This window comes from Pempheris klunzingeri, chromosome 11 (genome assembly GCF_042242105.1).
Source record: "Pempheris klunzingeri isolate RE-2024b chromosome 11, fPemKlu1.hap1, whole genome shotgun sequence".
Classification (NCBI taxonomy): Eukaryota; Metazoa; Chordata; class Actinopteri; order Acropomatiformes; family Pempheridae; genus Pempheris; species Pempheris klunzingeri.
In genome coordinates this window covers 22,848,932-22,858,718 of record NC_092022.1, presented here as the reverse complement: position 1 = coordinate 22,858,718, position 9,787 = coordinate 22,848,932, and the positions used below count along the sequence as shown (strand labels likewise).

Genomic DNA, 9,787 nt, shown 5'->3' with positions numbered 1-9,787 from the left:
ATTTACTCTCCCGCCCGCTCAGCTCTGCACTGCTCTGTTCAAACTTTAATTTATGGAGGGGAAGGTTCGTGTTTTTCACCATCAGCTCACTTGACAGAAACGCACACGGAGCTGCAGTCTGCTGCTGCCACAAGCTCCGCTGGAGGAGTTTAGATGTTTAAGTGCCTTGCCTGAGGGCACCAGAAGTGTAGCTGTTCCTATTCTGTCCATCCTTCAGACCACCTATCCTCTGTACTTTGACTTGGTCTCCCCCTACCCCCACTTGTGGATGGAACTGAGTGAGTAATCAGCAGACTGCTGCTCACTCTCGTGGTCACAGAGAAGCAGTGCATCCTTTTGGATAAAACGTTGTGATGACGAGGGGAAGCATTCAGATCACAGAAAAACAGCTGAACCAGCACTTGTCATAGACTCTGCAGCAGTGATCTGCTTCTTGTGACCGCCAAAGGTCTTCCCCAGGAAATATCACTGTGACATCATGGAAGATTAGCCCATTTATTCCGTTGAATCCTGAACACAACTCAGCTGACGTCATATCACAGCAGAGGCCACAAAGCTAAGCTAAATAACACTGCGGCCCGTGGTTTTAATTCTCCGCATCTGTTCAGTCCAAAGCTGACGGATTCCAGCTCCTCAAATGTAAACATTTAACGGTTTTCTTTGTCTTGAGCGAAATGAAACAAAAAATCTTTTTGAATGCTGATGGGACAAAACAGACAATACGAATGGGCATTTTATAGTTAATGGAGGAACTAAAGACAGATTGATGAATGATGAAGATCATTGGTATTTGCATCAAGTCAAGAATTATCACTTTTGTTTTTATTCATGGGGTGGAGACGCGCAGAACAATAGCTGCTGGAAAACAGATGAAAAACCCTGAAACGGACACACCAGCTCACACCCAGAACAACGATGTTTTTGGGACAGGCCAGTGCCAACACCTACAAGCAAGAACTCATTCTGTCTGCACTATGAAAGGACGTCAACTACCAAAAAACCTTTCTGTTCATGAACTACCTTAGAAAAACTACTTATTTATTCTGTTTTCACCGTATCATAAAGGGACTTGATTAACCCACCAGAGGCCTCTGACAGGATGTTTGTGCCTGTTTTTCCTCCATGATGCAGCCCTAAAAACCGGTGCCAGAGCATAATGTTGGTGTTATCTTCTGAGCGTGGTTATCACTGGTTACAGGCGGCCATGTTGGAGGAAAGAGGAATGCCCAAACTCTCCCTGCAGGGTCTCTGGTGTCTTTGCACTTTGCCTTTTTGCTTCACAATCCTGAATCTTTTTATTTTATGACTAAGTAACGAGGGTAATAATATTTTTCTACATTCAGTGTGTGAAGTATGTTGTTGTATTATTGTATATTGAAAACTGACCGAGTCACTGAACTTTATTTATTGCTAACAGATGAAGTGTCGTGCTCTGAACACAGGCAGAGCCGAAGGTTGTGAACCTGCAGATGATGCAAAACATTTAAAAACAATTTCAACTAATGTTTTGGATTTAAAATGCAATTCTTCACAATGAGGTTCCACGTCAATGCTCTTCCACTACTCTGATCTTCTCTCGTGTGTCAAAGGGACTGTGTCATATTATGGAGCCTGGTTCGTCTGCACTTGAATGCTGGAGCAGGAGAGGTGATGGTATTCCCCAACGGGTCCTGACGTGGTATCAGGTTTCAGGTCGTTTTGTTGCATGAAGTTTAAGGTTCAAGACGGACTTGAACCGTAGTTAAAAGACCATACCAGAAGTCTTTCATGTCAGTCATGAATGGTTAACATCACTGTGAATTGTTAAGAACACCATGCTGTTGTTTTTTTTGTGTATCCACTGCTTCCCATTCAGTAGCATACAGTAAAGCAAATGGCACGCTCTTAAAACTTCAGTTGTGTAATACATCACAGTAACACTGTTTCAACAACCATTGTTATCAGAGATTTGCCATTGTAGTCAAATTTCAAGCAAAAATGCTGAATATTTCAGCTTCTCAGGTGTGAGAATCTGAAGTGGGAAGTTATAACGTGCATTCTTCACTGTTTGATCATCGACTTATCGAGAAAATAAGATGCTGATTGACAGATAATAACGACAATGATTGGTTGCAGCCCTAATGCACACTTAGGGCTGCTGTTCTGAAAGATCAGAACAAACACGTTCTAAAAACCTAAATTGTACAGCACTCATTGGGAAACGGTCAGCAGAAGTATAAAATACTTTTAAAGTTTACGAGCTAAAACTTGCAAAGACCCTTGTTTGGGTCTCCGTTTTGTGGTTTTCTCTCCTGCTCCATGCAAGACAACCTGCCCGTTTTAAACCTTTGCGACATCCATGAGAGGAAAACGTTCATTTTAGCAGCAGACAACAGGACTCCCTTTGTTTAAGCTGATGAAATATAACAGATGTTAAAAGAAGAAGAGAACTAGAACAGACAGCGGAATAAATCTTAAGACTCTGCTTTAGAGCAGAAACAGCTTGTGCACTTCCAAAGTCGTCTTCTCTACATTAGAGACTTAATTACATTATTTATTCTATGCAGCTTTTATGGTGTCGGCTGACCTTCATCCTCCTCGTCCTCCTCAGTGCGTTTACCTGTAATGTGCCACAGCATTTACTTTCTCCTGACACTCTCACGTTGTGTTTAGTTGTTTTATATTGAGTAATTATTATTGTTCTGTTCCTCTTTGACACTGTAGGCTGTGAAGGGAAACATTTACCTAAGTGTTTGTCTTCCATTTCTAATTATTGTTTTTTCATTAAGTTAAAATTCATTGTCAGTTAAATTAATGAGATTTTTTTTTTTTTATTGTTTTTTTTTTTAATGGAGACATGGACATGCAGTCATGCAGCAGTTTGGCAGCGTTGTATCACAAAGTTCATGACAGGAAGTTAATCTGTGGAAATATTGTTTATGTTAAGTTCAAAACAGAGGTTGGGACATCAACTTGTGACAAGGGTCGTTAATATTTTTTGTAACGTGAAATGTATCGATCTGCTACAGCGTCTTGTACTAACTACACTGTCAAAGGCTGCTGCCTGTGGTGCAGTTAGTTACACTACATGACAGTTTGGTATTGAACACAGATCAGAGGCTGAAAATATTTATAAAAATGTTTTGTAAAAGATTAAGACCATATACTGTTTAAAATGCCAACGTTCAATTCATGTCAAGTGTATTTTCATTAAAAATATGGAAATTACAGCTGCTGTTCTAATTCATTCTTTTCTTTCAAACAGATGCTGTTTGTGTCTGATCTGTCACGATGGAGAAGAAAGTGACGGGATGTTTGTTGTACAGTTGAATATTTATGCTGCATATTCACCATTTAGCATCAAAGGATCAGGGATTTCAGGTTTTACAGGCCACTGCTTTCATGACAACTGAATTCACTACTTTAAAAAGAATGCAGAATGAATCAGTGTCTAAGTGCAACAAAGATTTGTGCAAATGCAATAAACACAAAAACGTATCGAAACATCTCACTCACATTTTCAAACTCATATATTTGCTTTTTTCCACCATTTTTGAACTTGGATCACCTCCTCTGACAGTTTCTCACCAACAACATTTAATGTTAGTGAACCCATGCAGAGAGTGGCCTTATTAAGAGAAGCTTTCAGCCCTTTGGAAAAAAAAGGTTCTGAATGAAAACTGTTCAAAGTGGGACGGCTAACTGCCTCTCAGTGCAGAAGGAGGCAAACCAATAGGACAACTTCCTTGCAGGAACACACTCAGATGCTTCCGTCGATGGTGACATTGTGTAAGTCAGCAACCTGCCTCATTGCTCTGGTAGAAAATAGTTTTCAATGAAAACTTTTGACAGGGAAGCCTGAATTATCCTGAGTAACTGACCCAAAATTATAACCAAGATTTGTAGTTAGCATGTAATCAACAAGCACCTACAACAAATGCTGATCTGGTATAAGAAGGTCGTAGTTAGTTGTTGGTTATTCATGTGCCGCACGGCCCCGTCTGCTTCCCTCCATCCACATGACAGTCACAACGAGGCGACAATGCCCATTCAGGAGACGTGAAGTACAGACCACTACATGCCATCGGGACACCTCGATATGCATCATCTTTGTAATTAGAATATCTTTGCTTCAGTTTCCCGTGAGATGCGTGTGCTTCCTGTAGCCTCACCTTTGGGTTTACTGATCCTCTTCCTGCAGAAGAGGAAGCACAGCCGCTGACACTACAATGACGATGACAACCAGAGTCTGACGCACACACAGCAGCACACCTGTGGCTGATTGAGTTTTACTCTGAGAGGAAAACATGTAATCTGTTAAAGTGAAGAACACCTTTTGGCCACAATGTCAAGTGCCTCACTAAAGGTAGGAAGTCTGATTTGATTTGGGTCACTTAGTTTCCTCATTGTGCATTAAATCAGTGATTTTTTTAGAATAAAAATGGAGTGTAGATCAACACTTTAGCATGTAGAACACTTTATATGCAAAGGTGTAATAACACTAACCATAACCATTCAATTAAATGACATCATCCTTAATTTTATGACATTATTGTGCAGTGCCGTTCTGTTCTGTCTTCCCAGTCATCCTCAGGTTTGGGAATCTGGAACAACTTTGATGGATGCCATTCAGAGTAAAGTTGCAGGAAGTCAACATGTGTGAGTGAATGTTTTCTTCTGCGCGTCCTTCCTTACAGATCTTCTTTCTTCCAGAGAAAGAGGAGCAAGTAACAGTGATCTTTCCTCCTTCAGTTTGTGTATAGACGAGGGTTTCTGCATAAATGAGACCAGAGACTATGCCTCACAGCAAGTAGGTGGACTTTGCATGTTCTCCTTTTGCTTGCAGGGGTTCTCTCTGGGTACTCTGTCTTCCTCCCACAGAATGGTTGTCAGTCTATGTGTCGGCTCTGTGCTTGACTGTGGTTCCTGTTCCTGTTTCTCATAAACATGACATTGCTGATTTCTTTGCATGTGAAATTAGGTTTTGGGTGTGTTGTGAAACTGTGAATGCTGTGAATCCTCAGACCTCAGTTCTACCTCTGGAGCTGCTTTGAATGAAATAATTACAAATAGCCATTATTTCTCTTCAGCTCCAACCAGCGAAACTAAGTTGTGTAACAAAGTGCAAGACACACTGACTCTGCGTAGGTCTGAAACATTAATTTTGGTTGCAAAATATTTGCAAAACTTTGGTTTGACTAAATTGGACGGACAGACGGACTGACAAAACTCTGTTTAACATGTGCTACAAAGCTCGCTGACCATTTACAAATAACCAAAGAGAATAGTAGAAAGAGAGTGTGGTCACAGAGGAACAAGAAGCAGAAGCAGAAGTGTGACAGACTTTCATGTTTGAGGCTCTGATGGTTTAAAGCTGCAAACCAGGACCTCCTCACTTCTCTAAATGTCGTAGTATGTCTTCTAAACTCAACTTAAAGTGGAATTAATGTCATATTTTTGGAAAATGAATTGTAGGTAGTATAGGCAGTATGCCTATACTGCTAGAAAATCCTTGGTGCAAAAATCTTTACACAGCTTTTAATACAAATCAAAAAATTAAAATTAAAATTAGTGTTTGTGTTTCAGTAAAATACAAAAGAATGACACTCCGGATTCTAAACTGTAAACTTCAAACTGTTTTATTTTGAAGAAAACAAATAATTTGTATATCACACACCATGATAAGAGGGTGAACTATCAAAAGATCTTTTTCTCAAGACAGTTCATGCAGTGCCAACCCAATCTCACAGAAGTTTGTGAAATAGTCAAGAAATTTTAATCATTTCTTTCATGTCCCTGAGCAGGAATTTCAAACAAAAGTATTTTTATGGGATTATCTTTTCTATATCTATGCTGTTATTTCTTAGTTTATGTTAGTTTTTCATATTGTTGACCTATCAAACACACGTTTTTGACCGGCAGTGGACTGATGTGGACTGACACAATAAAGAAAGTAAAACAAGGATATAATCTGGTGGTCACATGTTAAGTAATGTCGCAGTTATAGTTTAAAAATAAATACTAAATGAGAAATAACTACACAGCCTCTGTGCTCCCAGGTCCTACAGAAGTCCTACTGATCCCATAGAAATACTTTGGTTTGAAATTATATTTATATTAGATAAACACACAAAAAATGCAATAGAAAAAAAAAAATTGTTGTTGTTGATTGTTTAATGAACTTCCACAAGACTGGGTTGTTCAGTTTAATCCCTGGAAAATTGTCTTCTGGTGTTTCAAATGTTGAAGCCTGAACAATGAATGTTTTTTTACTTCAATAAATTCAAATTCATTGATTTAGTTCAACTTTTTGAATTACAAGGATTTTTCAAGTTACCACATTATGTTACCACAAAATTTATTTTAATGAGTTGTGTTGACACAATAATAATAGTAATTACTACAAACTTGTGTGTCTTCGTTCATAGATAAGACGTGAAATTCAAATTGTGGTAACTTGAAAAATTGGTTTGATGAGAGTTCCCACCTACTCGGATAAATTCAAGAAATTATAACCCAATTACTTTACAGCAACTTATAACATAGTTTACTTAAATAATACTGTAATATCTTCAACAAAAATATTTAAGATAAGCTTAACTTACAGTAGAAGTTGTAAAATTAGCGCTAACTTGCAGCTAACTGTATGTATGTTACAGCAGAGCCACAAATCCTCACAGGTCGTCACAAGAAACAACAAATTTTTGTGTGAATGTTACTGATTCAAACCACTTTGTGTTCTCCTGCTGGCCACTGAGAGCTGACTGAGTCAACATGGCGTCGATAGTGTTGAAGCTACTGCTGTTGTAAACTAACAGTAGAGTACAGAGGAGGATCTATGACAGGGCTGCAGTCCGAGCTCCTTTCTACACGAGGCACAGAGTAGACGACATTATCTGCAACGCTGTTGAGTGAGACAGGTGTTGGGCTGGAAAAATGCACCACAGAGTAATCCAGCTTTCTGTAGTCATCTTCATTCTGGAATAAAACAAACACAATGAACTTTATCACTAACAAACTGTAAAGAGCCCAGTCACATCAATACAAGCTAGTAACCAACATCCTCTGCTATTTGTTTTCGTTGTCAATATCAGCAGGGTTTTTAGTGAATCAAAGACCATATTAGCATTAGTATTAGACTGTATATTCTAAATATGTTTGAGGAGATATAGAACGGTGTCAGTGTCATTTATTTTCATGGATTCCACAATGGGGTTTTGCTTACAGTCGCTTACTAACAAACACACATAATTAATCCTTGATTCATAAGATAGTATCCTCAGATGGTGCCACTGATTCTGAAATGTTGCTATCAGCATCAAGAATGCATTTCCGGAAAACAAATTTTCAGCACACGTTCATTTCACTGGGGACATGAAACTGAAAGCCTTTATTTTTTAAGTTTTCTTTTTTGTCAGAGTTGTGGGTATTGAGTTAAACGTTTCATGGCAGTAAGGGAGTTAGGTGTTGTTTCTGTTCTTAAGGATGTTGTTTTATATTTATGAGAAACTTAACTATATTCGGATTTTAGAAGATCTTTTTCAGCCTTTCAAAATGTACATTGCAAAATGTCCTTTGTGGGGGACTGTGGGTCTCGCTTCTTCTCATTTTTAACCATTTTCCATACTTGAGAAAACTGAACACTGAAGGAGGAAGAAAATATTCAGTCAAAAGTTACTTTGTTGATATTGAGCTGTTGGTAGATGAGGAAGCTGAGAGACAGGAAGTAGAGGGGGTTTATGTTGTTTTCTAATATCCAACAAAGAAAATGTCTTGTTTTTGATCGGTGCCAAACGGAGTTGCGATGTACTTTCTGTGAAAAGAGACTGACCTGATTTCCTCTACAAGGGACAAAAACATTTCTGAGAAAAACATCTAGGTTATCACAGAAAGAAGTTGTGGCCTCTTGAGCTAATGCTTTTGTGGGATTCCATAAATACCACACGTACTAACACAAAACTAAACTACAGGTATTTGTTGAAAAATAAAAAGTTTGTGAGTGAATATTCTTCAAAAACACTGATTTTTATTATGATTTTTCTTCTCATCCTCTTCCATGCTGACTTGAGCAATGCCAAGTTGACTAATCAAAGCTCTTGGCTGGAACAACTTATTATTATGTAAATTGTCTTATATATATATCTATATCTATATATATATAGATATAGATATATATATTCAAAAACAGTTTATTTTAGAGCCACAATGGTTACTCACAGGGGTGCACCACACCCTGAAATATATGTACATATTTAAATCATGCCCTCACTTTGAAGACGCTTAAGTAAAAACGGGCTCAACACACCACTGGCTTTTACCACAAGATCTGCTGTTTGATATTCAACTGATAATCTGTATTTCTGTACAGCAGCTTTTCCTGTTCCTCCCTGTCCACCTTTAAACGTTCAGTCTGAGGACTTCCTGATCAAAACAACGGAAGTTTGTGGCTTGAGTTGTGATCACAAACTGGCCTGGTTACTCACTTGTTTCTGAGAGCTGGCATCAGTGACAGGGCTGTAGTCCTCTATGATTCCAACACTGTTTGATTTGGTGCGTGTGGCGTAAGAGTAAACTGTAGATACTTCTACAGGAGGACATCTGCTCTGTCTGTCCTCCTCTCTGATGCTCTCATACACCTGGTTGGCCTGCAGGAAAAGAGCAGGGTTTCAGTTTGCAGCACTATCAGCTGGTGTCACAAATATTAATGTCCCAAATGTAGTCCAACTAACCTCTGGGACATCAGCGAGCTCTGTTTCCACAGGAGCTCCTGAAAAACATGCAGTTTAGAAGATTATGTCCCCTTAAATAGACAAAGGGGAACAAAAACCTAATATCTCAAAGAACTCCTGGCAAGTTGTGAGATCAGTCGCACAAAAGCACACACATTTTTTGTTTTGTTTTGTTTGTTTATGGCCAAATCTCAACAAACTAGTACTAGTAACTAGTTTTATTGATGGGAAGTTGTCGCTTGGGCAGTTTGTGCAGTCCACGCTTAGCAGTCACAAAAAGTCAGTGTCGCAGCTGTTCAGGTGTTAGCTAGCCAGCTAACATATCGCTGTTTTGACATCGACAAAATTACTCTCCAAGCTCGTAAGCCACAACTGTTGTTCTTAGCTTCCAGGTTGTCAGTGTGCATTAGTGTTTCTCCTGCTGGCCCCATCAGCTCGATCCCCTTGTTTGCAGTCCAAGGCGTCCACCCAATAGTTTTACAGACATCTCTTTTTTAGGATGGAGCTCAATGGGAAAATGATTTTGGGCCTCACACCTCCATGGCACCAAACATTCATGTTTGTGTTCGTGTGACTTGGACTGATCAGAACTTATCAGGAACTCAGTTCTTTATCTTAGTTTCCTCTAGTTTCTTTTTCTTTTTTTCTGAACTGAAGTCAAACACTTTCAAACACACTTTCAACAAGCACTCAAGACACATGTTTGCCTCTGCCTCAGTTCTGTTCACTTCCTTTTTTGTCAGTGTTGCAGCTGAGATTAATAAACTCTTTCCTTTTTTACTTGATTTTTGAGTGTGACTTTGTGTGAGACAGCCTGATCCACGACTCTTCCAAAATCATGCAACCAGAAAAAGTTCCATTTTCTCCAGTAAATAAACTTTGAAATTTGTTATCTTTGAGATAATTTGTTTGACATGAGTGAACTGTTTTGACAAGTCGATTTTTTCTTATTTGTTAAACAAATGGACAAACAGACGTTCGGTTTCCTCTGTGGTGTGTTTATTTCTGTAGCCTCACCTTTGGGTTTTCTTATCCTCTTCCTGCAGAAGATCAGCACAGCCACTAATAAAACGATGATC

General features: G+C 38.9%; 1 long non-coding RNA gene across 1 annotated transcript; it reads right to left on the bottom strand.

Moving 5' to 3' along the window:
• Positions 1 to 5,659: 5,659 nt before the first annotated feature.
• Positions 5,660 to 8,838, bottom strand: LOC139210320 (uncharacterized). Its single transcript, XR_011585243.1, has 3 exons — positions 8,709 to 8,838; positions 8,463 to 8,624; positions 5,660 to 6,957 (listed from the first exon to the last, which is right to left on the bottom strand). It is a non-coding gene; the product is annotated as an uncharacterized lncRNA (long non-coding RNA).
• Positions 8,839 to 9,787: the final 949 nt, after the last annotated feature.